Consider the following 25,982-nt stretch of genomic DNA (forward strand, 5'->3'; position numbering starts at 1 on the left):
TGGTTGGATTTCCAGTGCCTCAATGAGAACTGAAACAGCTGTTAGTTGAGGTGCTATCATATTTTGTCACCTTGTCCTCAGAGTGAAATCTGTTGCTGTTTCCAGTCATAACCATTACCGTCTTCATGATAGATGATCTAGCAGTCTAATATAAAGAGAGCGTTTTCTGTTAAACAAATCATCTTAATGAGCAGCAGGAGAGCACGCTTCCTGCATTGTTGACATGGCTTATAAAGTGTTGTGTTGCAAATAGATCATTTTACCTGGTGTTGCAATGATAGAGCTGAACAGTAGGCACAGTGTTTTGTCGAGGAGTGTGGAAATTGCATATTACATCGCAATGGAAGTATCTGAGCCAGGAGTTAAAAAGAGCATGGAACAGTATAGCACAGGAATAAGTGTTCTGGCCCATAATGTTATGAAAAAAATAATTAAACTAGTAATTAAATGCCGCACTAAACTAATCCCTTCTGTCTACTCAATGCCCATATCCCTCCATTCTCTGGTGCTACAAGAGACTATAGATGCTGGAATCTGGAGTAAGACACAATCCTACTGGAAGAACTCAGTGGGTTGAGCAGCATTTTTCAACCTACCCCCTCCTGTCTCCATCCACCTACTTCACACACGGGTTTCGCCCTACACCCATCCGGTTCCAGCTGTTCTTCACCTTTCCCGTCGACTCTAATGGGTCTCATTCTAACCTCCTTTATTTAGTCTAATCTAGCTCTGGTAGTGATTTGTGTTCCTGTCTATCTCCCTCCAGCAGCTCCCTACTTCACTCTCCCCTCCCCCCCACCTTGCTCCATCTGTTGTTTTTATCTCTCTCTCTCTCTCTCGTTCGCTGTCTCTCTCTCTGTCTCTGTCTGTCTCTCTCTCTCTCCATCGATCATTCAAGCAGGAGTTTCTGCAGGTGCTGTAGATCTTGAGCAGCATACACAAATACTGCAGGATTTCAGCAGATCAGGCAGCACCTATGGAGTGAAATAAACAGTTGATGTTTTGGGCTGAGACCAGACTTCCCACCTCTCCCGGAAGTTCTGGGAATCTCCTGCATATTGATAGTGGCTCCCTGATGCCTGCAAATTATATACAATATCCTGGAAATCGATTTTTTTGAGGGCGAGAGAGAGAGAGAGTGAGAGAGAGCGAGAGAGAGAGAGAGAGAGCGCACCATGGCAGAGTGTTCCAAAAAAAGAAAATATAAAACGTACGTCACCCCAGACTACACTAAAGTGTACCCCTGCCTAATAGGGGTCAAAAATAATGACAGTGTTGCTCACTGCACTGTTTGCAACAGTGACTTTTCTATTGCCCATGGTGGGTTAAGACTGTAAAAGACATGTTGAGGTGAGTTTAACAGGTGTCATTCGTTCATTAGCGTAGCTAACGTTATTTAAACTAGCTGGCTAGCTGCTAAGGAACTGTTCTATTGCAGACATCCCACTTCTCCCTGAAGTTCTGGGAGTCTCCCGCAAATTGATGATGCTACCTCCCTGAAATGAGTTTTTGCAGGGTGGGATGTCTGTGAGACCGTTCATTGGGACTTTATCAGTCTCGGCCAGAAACATTCTGCTAAATTCCTGCTGCCATAGTGTCTTAATTCCACCCCTACTCTTCCCCAACCTGACACTACCTGTCTGTTTTACACTCCTCCTCAGTCCACCAATCACCTTAGAATCCTTTCTTGCCTCTCCCATATGTCTCTCTCTACTGGTCATTTCACCTATCCATTCTCAGTCCTGATGCAGGGTTTGGACCAGAAACATAGACAATTTATTTCCTCCCACTGACGCTGTGTTCTTCAAGCAGATTAACTTTTGCTCCCTCCATTTGTTCTTTCATTAGCCTATCTAAGAGCCACGTTAATGCCTCTATCATATTGCCTTCACCACCATTTCGGGCAGCACATTCCAAACACCCACCAATCTTCGTGTAAAAAAAAAACTTGCCCTGCACATATCCTTTCAGTTTACCTGCTCTCACCTTAAATGCATGTATGTATCAATTCTAGGAAAAAGATGCTTGTTATCTATCTGTGCCTCTCCTAATCCTACAAACATCTATCAGGTCTCCACTCAGCCCCTGCCAATCCTCCTTATAGCTCATGTCCTATTTTCTGTGTTCTTTCCAGAATCTCCACATCTTTCCAGTAATGGGTTGACCAGAGCTGTGATGTTAATAGACTGGATTGCATTAATGGCTAGTGTGTGTGTCCATAGAGAGCTGCTGTTTGTCTACAGTGAAAAGTCAGCATGTTCTTGCCTTCCATTGTGCCCACTGCAACTTCAGTTGAGGACAGGTGTAGACTCTGGATGAGCGCGGGGTCTAAGCGAGGCACAATCCAACTGACTTCATCATGCAATTTAATGGTTAAAGTTACTTACCTGGCCATTATTCCTGTTGTAGCATCTTGCTTTGTAAAATTTAAAATGACTATATGTTGCCAGGATTCAAAGGCCCGAGTTATAGGGGAAGGTTGGGAAGACTGTGACTTTATTTCTTGGAGTGCAGAACGCTGAAGGATGACCTTGGAGAGTTGTACACAATCATGAGGGGCATAGATAGTCTTCTTCCCCAGCGAAAGGGAACTCAAAGGCATAGGTGAGAGGTGAAATACTTAATGGGACCTGGAGGGCATCTTCTTCACACACAGGAAATCGGAATCAGGTTTATTGTCACTGATATGTAACTCAATTACCACTAGAGCAGTCTGGAGGTCATTGAGCGATCAGTAACAAATACTGGCGTTATGACTTACAAATTTATCATGAAGTAAAAGAAGTTAATTTATTTCTGTAGTTCCCAGGAAGGACATGTACCACATAAATGCCTTTGCAAAAGCCTTTTTCAATTGAGCAAGATGGTGTGAGTTATCTCAAGTTCAACACCAGTGCTGTTAGCTATTTGTAACCAGCCAGTTTATTAAGGCCTGCTATGCTTCATGAATCTTTTTACATAGCAAGTTGACTGTGATCCTGTTGTCATGGAACAATGCTACAAATATTTGAGGTTTAGCCCGTGTATGGAGCAAATAATGTTTATAGTTTGACCTTTCACAACTGCTGAACAATGGCTGTTTGCTCATACTGATCTTTGCAATGCCTGGGGGTAAATTTTACACTGGCACAGGTTCCAGGCAAAGTCTCCAGATTTAAGCAAAATGCTGGGTTGTAAGCAAAGTCAGTTACACGTAGTTGTGTTCAATAATGTAATTTGACACTTTTGCATTTGACTTATACTCACACATATTTATTTTTTTGAGCAGAACACACCGTGAGTGGACAGTCACAGACACGTTGTCTAAACTGACCTCAACTTTGCCATTCTAGAGGGGGGAAAGAGCCAGCAGGTAAGAACTACTGTTTGAAACTCCGAAAGCTATTGGAAGTACTTTGGCAATTTAATATGATAAATTCTCTCATGCTTGCCTTGAGGCATGGATATGATCATTGCATTGCTATACCTGAATCTGTTATTTTGTAAACTGGAGAGTTGTGGACACAGCTCAGCACATCATGAAAACCAACTTCCCTGCCATAGACTTGAGACTTCTTGTTGCCTCTATAAAGTAGCCAGCATAATCAAGGACCTCAGCCACACTAGAAATTCTCATTTCACTTCCCTCCTATTGGGCAGAAGATAAAGCGTCTGAAGCCACATACCATTAGTTGCAAGGACATCTTCTGTCCTACTGTTATAAGATTGCATGTTCTCCTTTTACATTAAGAGGGACTTTTGGAGTCATAATCTAACTCATCATTACCTTGCACCTTCCTGTCTGCCCGCACTTTTTTCTGTGAAATACTTTATTCTGGAAGAAAGGCCTGGCAATCTACCTCCATATTTTGTCATGAAAATCCCAAGGACAACTTCACTACCCATAGGGTCCCTATGAGTCGACGATGACTCAGTGGCACTCAACAACAACAGCACTTTATTCTGCATTCTGTTTTTGGTTTTCCCTTGTACAAACTCAGCATACTGATATGATGAAGTGATCTGCATGGATGCCATGCAAAAGTTTTTTTTTACCCTGTATTGCGATACATGTGACAATAATAAACCAATTTAATGTATTAATTTATTAAAGGTCTGTAATGAAAAATATTCCAGGGTACGGCATAGGAGCAATGATCAAACAAACCACTTATTTGCATAGGATCCCAACGCTTAGTTAAAGAGTTTAAAGGCATCCATTAGTCTTGCGAGACCATGGATCTGCGCCTGGAAAGTCTTCACTCTCCAGGGCGCAGGCCTGGGCAAGGTTGTATGGAAGACCAGCAGTTGCCCATGCTGCAACTCTCCCCTCTCCATGATACCAATGTTGTCCAAGGGAAGGGCATTAGGACCCATACAGCTTGGTACCAGTGTCGTCGCAGAGCAATGTGCGATTAAGTGCCTTGCTCAAGGACACAACACGTTGCCACAACACGTTGTTAAAGAGTTAGGGCTCTAAATTCAGCTGAAACCTGTTGTTTTGACTGTACAAGTACCCAGGAGGCTATGAAGTAATGTCCATGGCACATTTGTGGGCAAATTTCATTGAGTTAATGAAAGACCATTGGAACTAGAAGCCAGGGTATGTTTTGTGCTTGCTCTACCATTCAAAAAGGTCATGATATTGATTAGCTCAGTGCCACTACCTTGTGTTTACTGTGTGCCTCTTGATTCCCTGAATATCTACATAGCTTTTGAATATACTCAGCATTAAATCTTCTACAGCTCCTTTTGATGGGGATGCCAAAGATTCACCACTCTCAGGGTAGTGAGATTTCTTCTCATCTCTAAGTCGTCTCATCCTGAATGCTTCGTCCCTTATTTTGTGATTGAGGCCATTGTTTCTAGGAACCACAGAAAGGGGAAATATCAGCCCTGCTTCTATTCCCCTGACAGGCTCCCCATTACCCCATGAGTGGGGAACACCCTTGAGGGAATATTTAATAGAGGTTTACAAAATTATGAGGAGTATAGGCAGGGTAAATGCAAGCAGACATTTTCCACTGAGGTTGGCTGAAACTAAAACTAGAGGTCATGGGTAAAGGGTGAAAGGTGAAATGTTGAAGGGGAACATGAGGGTCAACTTCTTCACTCAGAAGGCAGTGAGAGTGTGGAACAAGCTGGCAGTGGAAGTGACGGATGCGGGTTCGATTTTAACACTTTGGGGAAGTTTGGGATGGGGGTTTGTGAAAGGCTATGATCCAGGTGTAGATCAATAGGACCAGGCAAAATAGTAGTTCAGCATGGGCTAGATGGGCCAAAGGGCCTGTTTCTGTGCTGTAGTGCTCTGTGGCTCTATAACATCAGCCAAAAAAAATATAGAGGCAGTAGATGATGATGACAATCAATGGGCAATACTAGTTTTATGTCATATCTTCTTTGCCTTTCGTTGCTGGGAGAAACTCATTCTGAATTTTCCCGAAGTTCCATTTCCCGTTGATTTCATTTGGTGTTGCAAAAATTCCACATGAACTCGCTGCTTTTGGAGTCTGACTTAAGCTGTGAAGCCACATGAATTGGTGTGCACCTCAACACAAATCTTGGGTGTGTTAGTAGGCAGAAATACTTCAGAAAGCAGCCTACAAGAGAGACATCAGAATCATAATCAGATTAAATATCACTGGGGTATGTCGTAAAATTTGTTGTTTTGTAGCAGCACAACATAATAAAAAACTGAATTACAATTTTATATATATATGTATGTATATATAATTAAATTAAATAGTGTAAAAGCAAAAAAAAAGTATGTTCATGGGTTCATTGTCCATTCAGAAATCTGATGGCAGAGGGGAAGAAACTGTTCATGAAGTATTGAATATGTGTCTTCAGGCTCGATTGTGGCAATGAGAAGAGTGCATGTTTGGGCTGATGGAGCCCTTAATGACAGATACTACCTTTTTGAGGCATCACCTTTTGAAGGTGTCCTTGATGTTGAGGAGGCAAGTGCTCATGATGGAACTGGTTGAGCTTAGAACTTTCTGCTGCTTCTTCTGATGCTGTGCAGAGGCCCCTCCAAACAAAAACGGAAAATGCTGGAAAAACTCAGGCAGGTTTGGCGCTGTTTATGGAACAGAAAATGGAATGCTTCAGGGTGAGGACCTGTAATCAGAGAGAATACTCACATTTTCTTTCTTTGCAGTTCTGATGAATGGTCTTCAGCCTGAAACATTAACTCTGCTTTGCTCTATGCAGATGCTGCCTGCCTTGCTGAATGTTTCAGAAGCTCGGTATCAGGTCCACTGCTGTTGCCTTCAGTGCACTGAAGCAGTTTCAATAGGCACGAAGGTGCATCATGCACAGAGTCAAGTCCTTGCTGCCACAGGGCACCTGAACTTTGGTTCTCATTGTGTCCTATACCTGTGCTAGTGCTCCCACACCATCCTTCCCCAGAGGTAGTCAGATGGCAGGGAGAGCAGCTGATCTGCTACCGACACACACCTACATACAGACTTAGACTTAGGAGCAGGAGCCCCCTCAAGTCTGCTCTGCCATCGGTAATTGTAACCTTAGTTTAGCATTCCCATTGACTCCCAATAACCTCTCATTTCCTGCCTTATCAAAAATCCGTCTACCTCTGCCCTATAAGTATTCAAAGTATTGCATTCAATTGTGGTCACCCCATTACAGGAAGAATGTGGAGACTTTGGAGAGAATGCGGAAGAGGTTTACCAGGAAACTGCCTGGGTCTAGAGTGTAGCTCCACAAAACTCATGTCAACTGGATGAGATCGAACACTTGTTGAGTTAGGACATCCACATTCAGTGTTGGGTTTGAAGAATTCTTGTGTTTTGTCTGCTCATTTCTCAGTCCATTCCTCTTGTTAGTGATTCATATCACATGCATTTTCCCACATGATATTTAACTGCACACAAGTGATCTGTGTTTGCTGAAACTACAGAAGAATTGTCATTTGCATGGGCATCCACTGAGCCATGAAACACTGGAACATTTTGTTTCTTTCCAAACTTAGTCAAAACCTGGCTGTCAAGGATTGCACTGAACCTGTTTTTCAAAGTGACCAAGCACAGGAAAATTAAAGGTGAATTTGTCCTTGTTTGTGCTTAGTTACTGACGTTACAATTTCTTGGTCTGGTTGTTTCCATCCCCATTCCAGTGGTGGCAGGGTATTGCAGGCAGTTAAGTCAATTACTCAACTGACCAAGTGCAAAAAGTTGGACTGTTATGTTAACTGAGTACAAGAGTTAGGATGCCGTATCCTCCTTCCCCTTCTCGTATCAGATTTCTTCCTATCCAGCCCTTATCTTTCTTATCCATTTGGCTTCACCTATCACCTGCTAGCTTTTCTCCTTCCCCTCCCCCTACATTTTAATTCAGGCATATCCATCCTTTCCTCTCAGTCCCAAAGAAGTGTCTCAGCCCAAAACGTTGACTCTTTACTCTCTTCCATAGATGCTGCCTGACATGCTCAGTTCCACCAGCATTTTGTATGTTGCTTTGGATTTCCAGCATCTGCAGACTTCCTCTTGTTTATATATTGCCACTGTACCAGATTCTGGTGAGAGCACATTTGTAGTATAGTTTACAGTTCAAAGTTCAAAGTAAATTTATTATCAAATTATGTACATGTTACATATACCACCTTGAAATTCAGTCAACATAGAACAGTACAGCACAGTACAGGCCCTTCAGCCCACAATGTTGTGCCGACCCTTAAACCCTGCCTCCCATATAACCCCCCACCTTAAGTTCCTCCATATACCTGTCTAGTAGTCTCTTAAATTTCACTAGTGTATCTGCCTCCACCACTGACTCAGGCAGTGCATTCCACACACCAACCACTCTCTGAGTAAAAAACCTTCCTCTAATATCCCCCTTGAACTTCCCACCCCTTACCTTAAAGCCACGTCCTCTTGTATTAGGTAGTGATGCCCTGGGGAAGAGGCGCTGACTGTCCACTCTATCTATTCCTCTTAATATTTTGTATACCTCTATCATGTCTCCTCGCATCCTCCTCCTCTCCAAAGAGTAAAGCACTAGCTCCCTTAATCTCTGATCATAATGCATACTCTCTAAACCAGGCAGCATCCTGGTAAACCTCCTGTGTACCCTTTCCAATGCTTCCACATCCTTCCTATAGTGAGGTGACCAGAACTGGACACAGTACTCCAAGCATGGCCTAACCAGAGTTTTATAGAGCTGCATCATTACCTCGCGACTCTTAAACTCTATCCCTCGACTTATGAAAGCTAACGCCCCATAACCTTTCTTAACTACCCTATCTACCTGCGAGGCAACTTTCAGGGATGTGTGGACATGTACTCCCAGATCCCTCTGCTCCTCCACACTACCAAGTATCGTGCCATTTACTTTGTACTCTGCCTTGGAGTCTGTCCTTCCAAAGTGTACCACCTCACACTCCTCTGGGTCAATATCAGGCTTTTACAGGAAAAAAGAAATACAAAAAATAGAATTTTGTTTAATTATACATAAACAGCTAACGACTGACGAACAATCAATGTGCGGAAGAACTCAAACTGCAAATAAAGTTAATACTGAAACATGAGTTGTACAGAGTCCTTGAAGGCAGTAGGTTGTAGAATCAATTCAGAGTAGTGTGAATGAAGTTATCCACCCTGGTTCAGGAAACAGATGGTTGGCAGGTAATAACCTTTCTGGTGGTATGGGACCGGAGGCTTCTGTACTTCCTGTCTGATGGTAGTAGCAAGAAGAGGGCAGAGCTGGATGGTGGAGATAATTAACGATGGATGCTGCTTACTTGTGGCAGTGCCCAATGGAATGGAGGGCTTTCCATAAGATGGACAGGACTGTATCCATCATTTTCCATAGACATTTTCATTCCCGGGCATTGGTAATTCCATATCAGGCCATGATAGGATGGTAGGATGCTCTTCACTCTGCAACGATAGAATATTGTCAAAGTTTTGGAGATATGCCCAATCTATGCAAACTTCTCAGAAAGTAGAGGCACTGTTGTGTTGTTATTGTGATGACAAAATTGTGCTGGTTCCAGAGCGGATCCTCTGATATATTAATAACAAGGAATTTCAAGATACTGACCCCCTCCATCTCCATTCCTCTAGTGAAGACTGGCTCATGGATCTCTGGCCTTTTCCTCCTGTAATCGATAATCAGCTGTTTGCTTTTGTTGACATTGAGTGAGAAGTTGTTGTTGTGGTACCACTCAGCCGGATTTTCAATCACTCATATCTCTCCTACGCCGATTCGTTGGAAGTATAAAGTGAGGAGAGCAGGGTGCTAACTGCACACCCCTGTGGTGCACCTGTGCTGACAGTTTGTTGATGCAGTTTTGGTCACCTAATCAAAAGAAGGATGCCATTTAACTGAAAAGGACGCACAAAGGATTTGCAAGAATGTTACTAGACTGGAGGGCTTAAGGAGATGCTGGATAGGTTGGGGCTTCTTTCCCTGGACTGTCAGAGCTTGAGGATTGACCGTATAGAAGTTTATAAAATCGTGAGGGGAGTAGTTAAGATGAATATCAAAATCTTCCTCCCACAATGGAGGAATCTAAAATTAGAGGGCATAGGTTTAAGTTGAGAAGGGAAAGATCTGAAGTGGACTGAGGGGCAACATTTTCACTCATAGAATGGTGGTTTTATGGAACAAGCTGTCAGGGGATGTGGTCAAAGAAGGTGCAATGACAATATTTAAAAGATATTTGGACAGGTACATGGGTACAAAATACTTTGAGGGATAGAGACCAAACATGGGGAAATTGGGTTAGCAGGCTTGGGTGTGCTGGGCTGATTCTGTGCTCTTTAACTCTGGAACACTCTGATGCTTGGCAGAATACACATTTGAGAGATGCAGAAATGGAGATCCTTTTTAGACAGTTTCAAAATTCCACTCTCCCAAAACTCCAGTCACAATTGGGAGTCAATGTTTGGAATTTTACCTTGGTCTCTGTTCATTTGATATAACATTTGCTCTTCTGTTTTTGTATGTCCTATGGAGCATTGGATAGTTTACAGCCCTTAATTACCAATTCAAGTTATACTTAAATAGATAATTATTGTTTAAAATATCATAGAAACATCGAAAATAGGTGCAGGAGTAGGCCATTTGGCCCTTCGAGCCTGCACCGCCATTCAGTACGATCATGGCTGATCATCCAACTCAGAACCCCGTACTTGCCTTCTCTCCATACCCCCTGATCCCTTTAGCCACAAGAATTTTGAAATCATAGAATTTGTAAATATAATTTGGTCTCTCCCTATTGTGTTCAGTTGCTACAACCTGCCAATATTTTGGGTCTAATGCAAAATGATAGTAGTGTGGCCCATGACAGTTAGTGCTGTTGCCTTAGAGCTCCAACGGCCCAGGTTTGACCCTAACTCCCAGTGTTGTTTGTGTGGAACTTGCACATTCCCCTGTAACCACATCAGTTTCTTCTGGATGCTCTTAATTCTTCCCACATCCCAAAGAACTGCTTGTCAGTTAATAGACCTCTGCATCTATAGTGCAGTTAGATTTTGGGACATTCAAATGAGAATTAATGGGCATATGAAAGAGAATGGGTTAAAGAAAATAAGTGAGAATGACACGAATGGGGTTGCTCTGAGAACTGGTATGGACTTTGATGGCTTCAGGTAAATAAACACAATCCAAAATAACTTTTGTTTTGTTTGGTGGCATGTCATCAGGTGCTAAGGCTCTGAGTTCTACAATTATTTCCTCAAAGTTTCTGTCTTTCTCTTCTCCCTGAAGTTGTTGTGGTTCCTGCATCATTTGCATATGTTCTGTGCTATCACTTACTGCTTTTGGTCATCTAGGCCAATACATTCTGATGTGACTTGTGTAAAACTTTGATTAATAACCCTTGGTGAAACAACTTGGCTTAACATTACATTGAAGATACTTAATAAATCCACTTGCTGTTGAATCTAAGCAATATTGATGAGTCATCAAATAAAATTGTAATTTTATCTGAAGTGTGGCAAATTATTAAGTTTGTGGTGAAAGTTCAATATGAACACATTGGTTTTGCAATGGATATGTGACCACTGAAGATTGAATTGATCTGAGTGCCACCATTTTACTAACAGTTCATTCCTGTCAGAGGAGTAACTCTTCTCTATAAGAGGTGGAATTTGGAAAATGATGACTTCTTTTTAAAAGCTTCTGTGGCCTGACATACATATGTTATTACTTCAAGCAAATGCAATCTATTTATTTCTATGGGTATACAGCACATTTCTGCATTACAGAAGTATTAAATTCCTAGAAATCTACCCATGTCATGGTTTTTCTTAACTCAAACCCTTGACAAAATGTTGTCAAAATTTGTTTTTTCTTTTGACTTTTGTATTTATTCCATTATTTTTTCCCACATAAATTCTGTAAGTGTGAATTTTATTTTCCATATCTCAAATCATTTAGTGGTGTTTTAGAAATTCCAACAGAGTGAATTTCATTTACCTGACCTATCATAATGTGGGGGTACAGTGTAGCTAAATCACCATCAAAGACACTGGAACTTAGATGATCAGGCAGCATCTATGGAGGAAAATGGACAGTCGTGTTTCAGATAAAGGCTCTTCTCCTGGACTGGAAAGCGAGGGAGAGGCAGTCAGTATAATAAGGTAAAAGGAAGATGTGGAGCAAGTGCGGACAGGCGGTAGGTAGATTCAGGTTTTGGGAGTGGTAATTGAATGCATTATTTCTTTTTTGTCATTTATTTTTCCAGACATAATTCTTAGAATGTGGCCATTGCTAATTGCTTCTCAGACTTAATATCTACTTTATTCTAGTATCTTTTAATATAATGTGAGAGAGAAATTGCATTAGTGGCCACTTAATTGGGAGACAAAGTTCCTAGCTAAGAGTGGATTGAAGACATGTGTTAGTTGGTGGAACGGCTGTTTTTGAACACTTTGGAGAGAAAAAACTCCTACCTTCATCTGGAAGTGAGTTAAGTATATGCCAGTCCAGCTGAGGGCCAGAGTATATTTCCTTGAAAGACATTTGGGTTTTATGACAAATAGACACTTTAATTGGTATTAGTTTTATTTACTTGTATAGATTTAATGAATGACATACAATTATTAAAGTGCCAGTGGGTGGATTTGAATATTTATGACGAGGATCTGAATGGGTTGTGTTGGTAGAGAGAAATTTGACTGTGATCAGTTAAGGGCTGAGCTTTCCCTCCAACATCCGGCTCCATTGACTTGTTAAATGGCAAGCACCTTACGGGTATTCATGTCGATGGAGTGCAAATCCAAAGCTTGCTGAAAATGGCAGCACGGGTGGATAGGGTAGTGAAAGGCATTTGGTATACTTGCATTCACTGGCAGGGGCATTGAGTATAGGAGCTGCCATGTCTTATTGCAGTTGTACAAAACATTGGTTTGACTGCACTTAGTGTACGTTTCTTACGGCCACACTTCAGGGAGGATGTGGTTGAAACAGAGGGAGTGTAAAAGGCATTCATCAGAATGTTTCCTGGAGTAGAGGACTGCATTCACAAGGAAAGATCGGAAAGGCTGGGCTTTTTCTCACTGGAAGTGTGATCTGATAGACGTTTATAAAATTATCAGGACTAGAGACAGGATTGATAGAGTCATACAGTGCAGAAATAGGCCTTCAGCCTAAATGGTCCATGCCAACCAGGGTTCTCGCCTAAGCTTCTCCCATTTGCCCTTGTCTGGCCCATATCCCTCTAAACCTTTCGCATGCATGTATCTGTCCAAATTCCTTTAAAAAGTTGCTAATATTCCTACCTCAAGTATGGCCTGTCTGCTTGTTCCATATACTGACCACTCTCAGGGTGAAAAAGTTGGCTTTCATGTTCCAACTACATCTCTCCCTTCTCACCTTAAACCTTTGCTCTAGATCTTGATTCTGCAACCCTGGGGAAAGGGCTGTGAGTATTGACCATATCAGACCACCCCCCCCCACCAGGGCAGGCAAGTATAGAAATAGGGGGCATAGGTTTAAGGTGAGAGGGGAGAAATTTGAAGATTTGAGGGTAGGTTTTTCACACAGGAACTGGGAAACAGTTGCCAGAGGATGTGATGGAGCAAGTACACTTACAATGTTTAGAAGGTGTTTGGACAGGTAGTTTGACAGGAATTGCAGAGGGTAGTATGTGAGCCAATGTGGCCAAATAGGATTAATGTAAATAAGCATCACAGGCAGCAGTGTTGAGACGGGCTGAAAAGGCATGCTTCTGCCCTATACATTTCAATGATTCTGTGAGTCTCAGAGTGGAAAGTGATTACAAATGGTGGCCCAAGTTATTGACAAGTTGTTTCCTGGACCAGAACTCCACTTCACTGACCTTCAATAGCATAACCTGTTGAGTAATAGGTAAGGTTCTGCGCAGAACCCCTCACCTTTAGAAGAAACTGATGACAATGAGTTCCAGGCTTCCATTCACCAATACAGAGGGCCGTGGGAAGGTTTTCTTTCCATGAAAAGACCCACTGTTAGTAGCCATTCAGAATGAGAGAACCACTATTTGTGTAATACTATCTTTTGAGCAGCTGTGTTTATCTTGCTCTGGGTTTATATGAAAAAAAGAAGTCTGTGTATTATCACACACAAGCTAATATTAAGTCCGATAGTATAATCAGATAATGCAGGTCTGTTTTAGGTGTTGCTTCCCAAGTTTGAGGCCCATTTAAAAGCACACCTCAGTAAGATAGGCATGCAGCCACACTTGCTGTGTTCCGTACAAAATTTCCCTTTGCTCTATCTGTTTTCCCCTTTGATTATTATGCCCTGTGCCTTTTGTGCGGTTGCAAGCAACACCACATTAGATACAGCAGCAAAAGCAAAATACTGCAGGCGCTGGAATCCTGAAATAAAAAAAAACAGAAAGTTCTGGAAGTTCTCAGCAGGGAGAGGAAAAATAAAAGTTAAATGTTTCAGATGGATGACCTTTCGTCGAAGCTGGAAGAAGTTAGAGATCTGTGTGCAGTACTGCCAGGATCTAAACCAGTTTCTCTTGGCTGTTAGATCAAGGGTCTGAGGTCTGAGGAAAGAGGGGAGCTCGGAGTGGTGAAGAGGGAAATTTTAGGGTGAGGTGAGGGTGAGAGTGGGAGCAGAATTTGTTGCCATTACGAAATATGCAGGAGCATTGGGCACTGAGATTGCCTTTGCTGATTTGTGTGACAGGTTAATTTTTCTTGAAGCTTTAATTTAAATGTATTCCCTTTCCAAAGCCATGTTAACTTGTCTTCTCCCTTTCCTACCACAGTCCTGAACCCTGCCCTTATCTGCCCAAATGTTCACAGACAGGGGAAACATTTGTATTCCACTGGAGCAGAGGTTCCCAACCTGGGCCCATGGATCCCTTGGTTAACGGTACGGGCTGTGTCATAAAAAAAGGTTAGGAACCCCTTCATTAAAGAATGTCAATCATATCATAACTACACCCATTACCGGTGTGATATATGATGTATATAAATATATACCTCGGTTCCCAAAACTTTTGCACAGTACTGTAGTAATTTTATGCATTGCACTGAACTGATACCACAAAAAAAAAACAAATTTGATGACAAGTGAGCGATGATATGGGTCTCTATTGTGGACAGAGAGTGGGAAGGCGACAGGGAGAGGGGAATCATGGTTGGGGAAATGGGAAAGGAAGAAGGGAAAGGCTCAGGAAGCACCAGAGAGGCATTCCGGAATGATCAATAAACGAAATGATCTTGCCTGATGTCTCAGGGCTGGGCATGTCTGAACCCGTGCCACCGCGCCACACACCGCCCTGGCACTCCTTCTCTGCCACCTGTCCCACACCCCTCCCATGGTGCTCCACCCTCACCATTCCCAACATCCTTTGCTCCCACAAGATTTACCAACTCGCTCTCCACTCCACGTTAACAAATACCGCACTGTGCAAAAGTCTTAGGCACCCTAGCTATATGTATGTGCCTGAGGCTTGTGCACGGTACTGTATTATTTGATGTTTCATTGCAACCCTTATGTTTCTTCTTGAATGTCCATTTAAATTAATTGGACTTCCTTTTTTTTCTTAAATCTGTATTTCTAGCATTTTTGTTGTGTTTTTTCCTTTATGTAGGTGCCACAATCTAGTAAGTCAAGAAATAGGAATAAAGGGTGGAGGAATGCATGGCTGAAGATCTGGGGCATTAGAAAGGATCATTCGTATCTCTCCAGGGCAATGGTGTCCTTATACAAGAAAAATTAGATGCACTGAACTGGAGGGGAAACTAACAGCCTTGTATGGAGGTTTGCTAGAGCTTCTCAGGTGGGTTTAAACTAGTGAGGCAGGGGTTGAGAACCAGAACGACTGTAGCAGTTAGAGAGGCTGCCTCATATGTAGAAAGTAGAGCAGGGAACTCCAGTGGGCAGAGCAGACAGCAACAGGAAGGGAAGAAGAGGGTTGGTGAGTTGAATTGCATAGACATTATTGCAAAGAGTCTCCCAGGTAAACCAGCTGAATTGGAAGTGTGGATCAGCATGTAGAATTATGATTTTTTTTGCAATCACAGAAACGTGGGGAAGATGAAGGGCAGGACTGACAGCTGAGTTTTCTGGGGTATAGAATCGTCAGGTTTGAGGTCAGAGGGTGCAGAAAGGAGACCATAAGACACAAGAGCAGAATAAGGCCACCTGGCCTATCGAGTCTGTTCTACTATTCGATCAAGGCTGATATATATTTCCTCTCAACTTCATTCTCCTGCCGCCTTCCCATAATTTTTGACACCCTTACTAATCAAGAACCTAACAACCTCCACTTTAAATATACCCAATGACTTTCTTCACATCTGTCTGTGGCAATGAATTGCACAGATTTTCCACCCTATGGCTAAAGAAATTCCACCTCATCTCTGTTCTAGAGGGATATCCTTATGCCCTGTTTCTGGACTCTCTCTATATGTCCATTCTATCTTGGCCTTTCAATATTCAGTAGGTTTTGGTAGGTTTCAATGAGACTCTTCTAAACTCCAGTAAGTACTGGCTCAGAGCCATCAAATGCTCTTATATGTTAACCTTTTCATTTCTCTGGTCTCCAATGCCAGCACATCCTTTTTCAGATATGGGGCCCAAAGCTGCTCAGAATACCCTAAATGCAGTCTGACCAATCCCTTATAAAACCTCAGTATCTGAATTAGCCATGGGATTAGTGCAGACAGTTGTCATGGTTGGTAAGGATGAGGTGGACGAAAAGGACCTATTTCCTCAATGTATAATCTTATGGCTCTCTGTGACATTACGTCCTTGACTTAAGTCAATCCAACAACGGTGAATGTGCTTTTAGATACTGAGATCTGAGAAAGGTTCTTAAAATTTTGAATGGCATAGAGAGGGTAAACAGTCAGAATCTTGTCCCTAGAGTAGAAATGTTGACTGGAGGACATACTATGAAGGTTTAAGGGGGGATGTTTAAAGGTGATGTGAGGGGCAATCTTTTTACGCAGAGATTTGTAGGTGCCTGGAGAGCTCTACCAGGGATGTAGTTGAAGCAGGCAGTTTAGTGGAATTTAAGAGGCTTTTAGATAGACATATGAAATTGAAATGAATAGAGGGATATGATGAAATACAAGAGGAGGACAGGTAGTATAAATTGGCATTAAGATTGACACAACATTATGGGTCCTTCGGTCTGTTTAGTGCTGTGCTGTTCTGCGTTGTGTGAATTAAGGATAATTGAAATAAGAAAAGGCATCCAGGTCCTCACTGCAGGAATTGTAAATGAGAGCTGTCAGAGCCAGGAAAGGTGGATGACGTGGGAGGATTGGGTTACTGTAAGTTACTCAAAGGGTTCATAGGCTGAAGTTTGTACAGGTGCAATTCATTTGAGTGGTTTGGGTTCATCATTTGTGGTTAGACCATTCGTGATGATTGCAGGCTTTGTCCTCAGAACCCTCGCTGGGGCCGGGAGCGCACAGCACAGTTGTTACACGTGCTGCCTGCAATTCAGGTAGGTCTGGGTCTGGGTTGTGGTGGTGGTGCATCTACAGAGAACAAGGGTGGACAACTGGCAACTGCTGAGTTTCACATGGCACCTCTGTGGCTGAGAGGTGTCACTGGAACATTTTGGCCACACAGACACTCACACTCACACTCACACTCACACACTCACTCACTCTCCCAAAATACGAAAAGTAAATTTGGTGAATTTGTAAATTTGCTTTTTATTTTCACTTAGGTACAGTCAAAAGCTTGTCTTACTCAGATTAATTCATTACAACAGTGCATTGAGATAGTATGAGGTAAAGCAGTAACAGAATGTAGAATAAAGTGCTATAGAGTAAGTCCAGTACAGGCAGACAATAAGATGCAAGGTCATAAATTAGGTGTGTCCATCGTACTACAAAACCATCCAATAGTGTTTTAACAGAGGGAGAGTAGCTGTTCTTAAGCATGGTAGTAAGTGCATTCAGGCTTTTGCATCTTCTGCCCATTGGGAAGGGCAAGAATAAGGAATATGTGGGGTAAATAGGCTCTTTGGTGATGCTTTTTGGTCTGCTTTTAAAGATGGAGCAAGAATAGAGAGTGCAAAAGGAAAGCAAAATAGAGAGGCAGTGTTCGTGTCGTGATTGACCATCAGAAATCTGATGACAGCAAGAAAGAAGCTGTTTCTAAAATGTTGAGTGTGCACCTCCAGGCTTTTGTACCTCCTTCTTAATGCTAGTAATGAGAAGAAGGCATGTCCTGGATAGTGAAGATCCTTCATGATGGGTGCTGCCTTTGTGAGGCAGCGTCTTTTGAAGATGTCCTTGATGGGGGGCCCATTATGGAACTGGCTGAGTCTACAACCCTTGACAGTAGTTTTCCATCCTGCGCAGTGGAGCGTCCATGCCAGGCACTGATGCAACCAGTCAGAATGCTCTGCATGGTACCTCTGTAGAAATTTGCTAGAGTCATTGGTGACAAACTAAATCTCCTCAAATGAAATATAGCCTTCTTCATGATTGCATCAAAATGTTGGGCCAAGTAGAGATCATCTGAGATGTTGTGCTGGTTGCCCAGTGACTTGAATTTGCTCACTGTTTCGGCTGACCCCTCGATGAGGATTGGTATGTGTTCTCCCACCTTCCTTTTCCTGAAGTCCACAATCAGTTCCTTAGTCTTACTGACACTGAGTGCAAGGATGCCGTTGTGACACCACTCAACTAGCTGATCCATCTCACTCTTATATGCCTCCTCATCACTATCTGACCATCTGTGCCATTGGTGAATTTATAGATGGCATTTGAGCCGTGCCTAGCCACATAATAATGAGCGTAGAGAGAGTAAAGCAGTGGCCTAAGCACACATTCTTGAGTTGCGTCCTGATGGTGGATGTTCGAGCAACTGAGCAGTTGTCATTAGGGCAAGTTACCTTGGTTTTCTCAGGTACTGGGATGATGGTATCTTTTTAAAGCTGATAGGAGCCTCAGATTGAAGCAGGGAAGGGTTGAAATGCCCCTGCCAACGAATCTGCCTAGGATCTAAGAATCAACTTCAGCCTAAGCAAGGACTTGGACCCACTGCAATTTGCCTATCACGACAATAGGTCTGCAGCGGATCCAATCTCACTGGCTCTTCACTTGGCCTCGGATCACCTGAACAATAGGAATACCTATGTCAGCCTGCTGTATTTCGATTACAGCTCAATATTCAACACAGTTGTACCCTCAGTTCTAATCAATAAGCTCTAAAACCTGGTCCTTCTGCAACTGGATCCTGACATCCTTACCGAAAGACCACAGTCTGTGCGGATTGGAAATAACATCTCCTAGCTGATAATCAACACTGGTGCACCTCAAGGATGCAAGCTTAGCCCACTGCTTCACTCCTTTTATACCCACGACTGTGCGGCTAGGTACAGCTCAAATGCCATCTATAAATTTGCCGATGACATAACTGTTGTAGGCAGAATTTCAGATAGTGATGAAGAGGCAGACAGAAGTGAGATAGAGCAGAGCAGCTGGTTGAGTGGTGCTGCAACGACAACCTGATATTCAGCATCAGTAAGACCAAGGAATTGATTGTGGAATTCAGGAAGAGGAAGTCAAGGGAATACACACCAGTTTTCATCAAGGGATCAGCACTGGAAAGGATGAATAGTTTCAAGTTCTTGGGTGTCAGCACCTCTGAAGATCTATCCTGTGCCAAGCTTGATTGGAAAGAAGGCACGACTGTGGCTATATCTCATTAAGGGTTTGAGCAGACTTGGAATGCCACCAAAAACCATCAAATTTCTCCAGATATACCACGTAGAGCATTCTGACTGGCTGCATCTGGTATGGAGGGCCACTGTACCAATCAGAAAAAGCTTTAGGAAACTGTAACCTCAGCCAGCTTTACCGTGGCACCAGCCTCCCCAGAGTCAAGGACACCTTCAAAAAGTGATGTCTCCGAAAGGTGACATCCAACATTAAGGACCCCCTTCACCCAGGACATGCCCTTTTTTCTTTGCTACCATCAAGGAAAAGATACAGGAGCCTGAAGACACACACTCAATGTTTCAGGAACAGCTTCTTCCCCTCCACCTTCAGATTTCTGAATGGACAATGAATCTATGAACACTACCTCACTATTTTTGTTCTCTTTTTGCACTGCATGTTTAATTTAATGTTTTATATATAACTGTGTGTGTGTCTATATATATATATTTATAATGTTTGCATTCAGGTACATAGATAGGTGGTGACATACCAATTCCTTTCTGTTCAAAACGTGCACCGAAGGCATTAAGCATCTCTTCCATTGGAAAGGGATGTGCTCTTGCAGCAATGCTGTCTGACTTTGTCTTGTATGCCTTCGCCTTTTGTAGCCCTCCCACAACCTGCATTTGGTCGGGAATTGATTTTGGAATGGTATCGTGCCCTCGAAAGGGGAATAATGAAGGAGATCTTATACTTATAACACAGATAAGTCAATTCAGCCCATCAGGTTAATGCTGGCTCTCAGGAGGGAAGCCCTTTTCATTCTATTCCACATCTCCATTTCTTCCCTGGTTTCCTTCAAGATCCTCTCTCACATATGCCCATTACCTCTCTTTTGTTTCTTTTTTTATCATTACCCTGCACAAAGTTGTAATTTTCAGTCACATACACACTTTTCCACTGTCACAATTGATTGGTCCTGTTCTCTCATGCCTTATCCTCTTGCCCTTTACGAACTTGCAGAATGCCTTGGGGTTTTCCTTAATCTTGTCCACCAAGGCCTTCTCATGGCTCCTTCTGGCTGTTCTAATTTCATTCTTAACTTCCTTCCTGCTAGCTTTATAATCTTCTAGATCTCTATCATTACCTAGTTTTTTGAACCTTTCATAAGCTCCTGTTAGGGAATGAGACAGGGCAGGTGACAGAGGTATTTGTTGGGGAGCACTTCGGGTCCAGTTTCCATGGTCTCACTACTTGATTCCCTCAATTCCATAGATTTCATGCCAGCTTCCTTAGTAAATACAGACGCAAAAAACCCATTTAAGATCTCCCCCATTTCCTTTGGTTCCGCACAAAGCCGACCACTCTGATCTTCAAGAGGACCAATTTTATCCCTTACAATCCTTTTGCTCTTAATATACTTGTAAAAGCTCTTTGGATTATCCTTCACTTTGACTGTCAAGGCAACCTCATTTCTTCTTTTAGCCCTCCTGATTTGTTTCTTAAGTATTTTCTTGCACTTCTTATACTCCTCAAGCACCTGATTTAACCCCTGTTTCCTATACATTTCATACAACTCCCTCTTCTTCTTTATCAGAGTTGCAATATCCCTTGAGAACCAAGGTTCCTTATTCCTATTCACTTTGCCTTTAATCCTGACAGGAACATACAAACTCTGCACTCTCAAAATTTCCCCGTTGAAGGCTTCCCACCTACCAATCACATCTTTGCCAGAGAACAACCTGTCCCAATCCACGCTTTTTAGATCTTTTCTCGTTTCTTCAAATTTGGCCTTCTTCCAGTTCAGAACCTCAACCCTAGGACCAGATCTATCCTTGTCCATGATCAAATTGAAACTAATGGTGTTATGATCACTGGAACCAAAGTGCTCCCCTACACAGACTTCTGTCACTTGCCCTAATTCGTTACCTAACAGGCGATCCAATATTGCATCCCCTCTAGTTGGTCCCTCTATATATTGATTTAGAAAACTTTCTTGAACACATTTTAAAAACTCTAAACCATCTAGACCCCTAACAGTATGGGAGTCCCAATCAATGTATGGAAAATGAAAATCCCCTACCACCACAACTTTGTTTCCTGCAGTTGTCTGCTATCTCTCTGCAGATTTGCTCTTCCAAGTCTCGTTGACTATTGGGTGGTCTGTAATACAATCCCATTAATGTGGCCATACCTTTCCTGTTTCTCAGCTCCACCCATAAGGACTCAGTAGACAAGCCCTCTAATCTGTCCTGCCTGAACACTGCTGTAATATTTTCCCTAACAAGCAATGCTACTCCCCCACCTTTCATTCCTCTGCCTCGATCACATCTGAAATATCGGAACCCTGGAATATTAAGCTGCCAGTCCTGCCCCTCCTGTAGCCAAGTTTCACTAATTGCTACAACATCATAATTCCACATGTCAATTCACGCCCTCAACTCATCCGCCTTCCCCGCAATACTCCTAGCATTGAAATATATACACCTCAGAAGGTTTTTACCACCACTCACAACCTTTCCATCAGCGGATTTGCTTAAACCTTCAACATCATTTATTTTCACCCCAGCCACACTGTCAGCTCTGGCACTCTGGTTCACATCCCCCTGCAAATCTAGTTTAAAGCCTCCCCAATAGCACTAACAAACCTCCCTGAAAGGATATTGGTCCCCCTGTGGTTCAAGTGTAACCCGTCTCTCTTGTACAGGTCCCACCTGCCCCAACAATACAATTAGTTTCTGTGTAATTATGGAGAAGGATGGGACTGGACCTAGGATTCAGATTTTTGATTGGAGAAAGGCTAACTTTGAGGAGATGCGAAAGGATTTGGAAGGAGTGGATTGGGAAAATTTGTTTTATGGGAAGGATGTAACAGAGAAATGGAGGTCATTTGAAGGTGAAATTTTGAGGGTTCAGAATCTTTATGTTCCTGTTAGGTTGAAAGGAAAGGTTAAACGTTTGAAAGAACCATGGCTTTCAAGAGATATTAGAAACTTGGTTCAGAAAAAGAGAGGGATCTTCAATAAATATAAGCAGCTTGGAGTTAATGAGGTACTTGAGGAATATAAAGAATGTGAAAAGAATCTTAAGAAAGAAATTAGAAAAGCTAAAAGAAGATACGAGGCTGCTTTGGCAAGTAAGGTGAAAATAAATCCAAAGGGTTTCTACAGTTATGTTAGTGGCAAAAGGATAGTGAGGGATAAAATTGGTCCCTTGGAGAATCAGAGCGGATGGCTATGTGTGGAGACAAAAAAGATGGGGGAGATTTTGAACAATTTCTTTTCTTTGGTATTCACTAAGGAGAAGGATATTGAATTGTGTAAGGTAAAGGAAACAAGTAGGGTGGTTATGGAAAGTATGACAATTAAAGAAGAGGAAGTACTGGCACTTTTAAGGAATATAAAAGTGGATAAGTCTCTGGGTCCAGACAAGATATTCCCTAGGACTTTGAGGGAAGTTAGTGTAGAAATAGCAGGGTCTCTGACAGAAATATTTCAAATGTCATTAGAAATGGGAATGGTGCTGGAGGATTGGCGTATTGCTCATGTGGTTCCATTGTTTACAAAGGGTTCTAAGAGTAAACCTGGCAATTATCGGCCTGTGAGTTTGATGTTAGTGGTGGGTAAATAGATGGAAAGTATTCTTAGAGATGGTATATATAATTTTCTGGATAGAGAGGGTCTGATTAGGAGCAGTCAACATAGATTTGTGCGTGGAAGATCATGTTTGACAAATCTTATTGAATTTTTTGATGAGGTTACTAAGAAAGTTGACGAGGGTAAAACGGTGGATGTTGTCTATATGGACTTCAGTAAGGCCTTTGACAAGGTTCCACAGGGAAAGTTAATTAGGAAGGTTCAATCGTTAGCATTAATACCAAAGTAGTAAAATGGATTCAGCAGTGGCTAGATGGGAGACGCCAGAGAGTAGTGGTGGATAACTGTGTGTCAGATTGGAGGACAGTGTGTTGCAGAGTGCCTCAGGGATCTGTACTGGGTCCAATGTTGTTTGTAATATATATTAATGATCTGGATGATGGGGTGGTAAGTTGGATTAGTAAGTATGCAGATGATACTAAGATAGGTGGTGTGGATGATGAGGTAGGTTTTCAAAACTTGCAGAGAGATTTAGGACAATTAGAAGAGTGGGCTGAAAAATGGCAGATGGAGTTTAATGCTGAAAAATGTGAGGTGCTACATTTTGGTAGAACTAATCAAAATAGGACATACATGGTAAATGGTAGGGCATTAAAGAATGCTTTGGAACAGAGGGATCTAGGAATAATGGTGCATAGTTCCTTGAAGATAGAATCTCATGTGGATAGGGTGGTGAAGAAAACTTTTGGTTTGCTAACCTTTATTAATCAGAGCGTTGAGTATAGGAGTTGGGATGTAATGTTGAATTTGTATAAGGCATTGGTAAGGCCAAATCTGGAGTATTGTATGCAGTTCTGGTCACCGAATTATAAGAAAGATGTCAATAAAATTGAGAGAGTACAGAGGAGGTTTACTAAAATGTTGCCTGGGTTTCATCTCCTAAGTTACAGAGAAAGGCTGAACAAGTTAGGTCTTTATACTTTGGAGCGTAGAAGGTTGAGGGGGGACTTGATAGAGGTGTTTAAAATTATGAGGGGGATTGATAGAGTTGACGTGGTTAGACTTTTTCCATTGAGAGTGGGGAAGATTCAAACAAGAGGACATGGGTTGAGAATTAGAGGACAAAAGTTTAGGGGTAACATGAGAGGGAACTTCTTTACTCAGAGAGTGGTAGCTGTGTGGAATGAGCTTCCAGCAGAAGTGGTTGAGGCAGGTTCTATGTTGTTGCTTAAAGTTAAATTGGATAGATACATGGACAGGAAATGAATGGAGGGTTATGGGCTGAGTGCAGGTCGGTGGGACTAGGATAGGGTAAGAGTTCGGCACGGACTAGAAGGGCCGAGATGGCCTGTTTCCATGCTGTAATTGTTATATGGTTATATAACACACCTAACAAATTCCATCCCATCTAAACCCCTTGCTGTAGGGAGATGCCAATCCATATTTGGGAAATTAAAATTTCCCAACACAACAACCCTGTCATTATTACACCTTTCCAGAATCTATCTCCCACCCCCCAGCAATTCTAGTTTAAACTCTCCCCAATAGCCTCAGCAAACCTCCCCGCCAGGATATTGGTCCCCTTGGGAATCAACTGCAACCGGTCTTTTTTGTACAGGTCACACCTGCCCCAAAAGAGGTCCCAATGATCCAGAAATCTGAATCCCTGCCCCCTGCTCCAAACCATCAGCCATGCATTTACCCTCCACCTCTTTTTATTCCGATACTCACTGTCATGTGGGACAGGCAGTAATCCCGAGATTACTACCTTTGAGGTTCTGCTTCTCAACTTCCTTCCTAACTCCCTGTAGTCTGCCTTCAGGCCCACCTGCCTTTTCCTACCTATGTCGTTGCTACCAATATGTACCACGACTTCTGAGATAGAGGTTTATAACATATTGAGAGGCATTGCTAGAGTGGATGGCAAGTACCTTTCCCCCCCCCAGTGTTGAACTGTCTAATATTAGAGGCCATGTACAGTATTTAAGGTGAGAGGGGTAAATTCAAAGGAGATGTACAGGGCTCCTTTTCTTTTCCAGAGGGAGTGGCGGTACTTGTAATGTGCTGCCTGGGTTTGGGTTGGAGGGACATAAGATACAGGAGATAAAAGACTTTTAGATAAGTGCATGAATATGTAGAAAATAGAGGGACATTCATATTGTGTCGACAGAAGGGATTAATTTATTTGGGTGTTTAACTACTAGTTTAATTAGTTCAACACAGAACTGATTAAGAGGTGGGGAGATGGGGGTAACGAAGCGGTTAGCTAGTACAGCTCTGGACGTTGGAGTTCATTCATGGTATCCTCTGTGAGGAGTTTGTACATTCCCCCGTGGAATGCGTGAGATTCCTCTGCGTGCTCTGGTTTCTTCCCACAATCCAAAGACATTCTGGTTAGTAGGTTAATTGGTCATCGTAAATTGTCCCATGATTGGGCTAGGGTTAAAATCGGGGATTGCTGGTGGTGTAGGGAAGGGCCTATTCAGAGCTTTATCTCAAAATAAATATATTAAAAAATAATAATTTATTTTTTGTTTTGCTCAGTATTTACTCAGGAGATGAACACAGAGTCTATATAAATGAGGCAATGCAGCAGTGAAGTCATGGACCCTATACAGATTACAGAGGAGGAAGTATTTGGTGCCTGAGGCAAATTAGGGTGGATAATTCCCAGTGCCTGACAAAGTGCTTCCTTGGACCCTGGGGAGGCTAGTGCAGAAACTGCAAGGGCTCTAGCAGAGATATTTAAAACAGCCTTAGTTATGGGTGAAGTACCAGAGGATTGAGGATAGCTAATGTTGTTTAAGAAAGGCTGTTAAGAATAAATCAGAAAGTTATAGGCTGGTGATCCTGACATCAATAGTGGAAAAGTTATTGGAAGGTATCATAAGGGAACCGAATATATAAATATTGGATGGACAGGGACTTTGTGCATGGATGGTTGCATCTAACCAATCTCATAGAGTTTTCAGGAAGTTACCAGTTAATGCAGACGTGTGCAGTGTTATGAAGAGAGGAATCTGGGAATACAGATACATAATTCTTTGAAAGTAGCGTCACAGGTAGATAGGGTCATAAAGAAAGCTTTTGGCACATTGGCCTTCATAATTCAGTGTATTGAGTACAGAAGTTGGGAAGTTATGTGGAAATTGTATCAGACCTTGGTGAGGGCTAATTTGTAGTATTGTGTGCAGTTTTGGTCACCTACATGCAAGAAAGATGTACAGTGGCATGCAAAAGTTTGGGCACCCCTGGTCAAATTTTCTGTAACTGTGAATAGATAAGTGAGTAAAAGATGAACTGATCTCCA

General features: G+C 42.3%; 1 protein-coding gene across 3 annotated transcripts in view; it reads left to right on the forward strand.

Annotated features, from left to right (window-relative positions):
* The window catches only part of bmpr1ba (bone morphogenetic protein receptor, type IBa), a 604,340-nt gene that overhangs the window by 179,869 nt on the left and 398,489 nt on the right, over nt 1-25,982 (forward strand). For 2 of the 3 annotated variants that reach the window (XM_072256455.1, XM_072256456.1), the window contains exon 2: nt 3,269-3,352. The gene's annotated coding sequence lies outside the window, so the exon portion shown is untranslated. Of the gene's footprint in view, nt 1-3,164; nt 3,183-3,268; nt 3,353-25,982 lie in introns of those variants that run through there. The other variant, XM_072256457.1, reaches the window with a different exon arrangement.

This window comes from Mobula birostris, chromosome 4 (assembly GCF_030028105.1).
Source record: "Mobula birostris isolate sMobBir1 chromosome 4, sMobBir1.hap1, whole genome shotgun sequence".
In the NCBI taxonomy this organism is placed as follows: Eukaryota; Metazoa; Chordata; class Chondrichthyes; order Myliobatiformes; family Myliobatidae; genus Mobula; species Mobula birostris.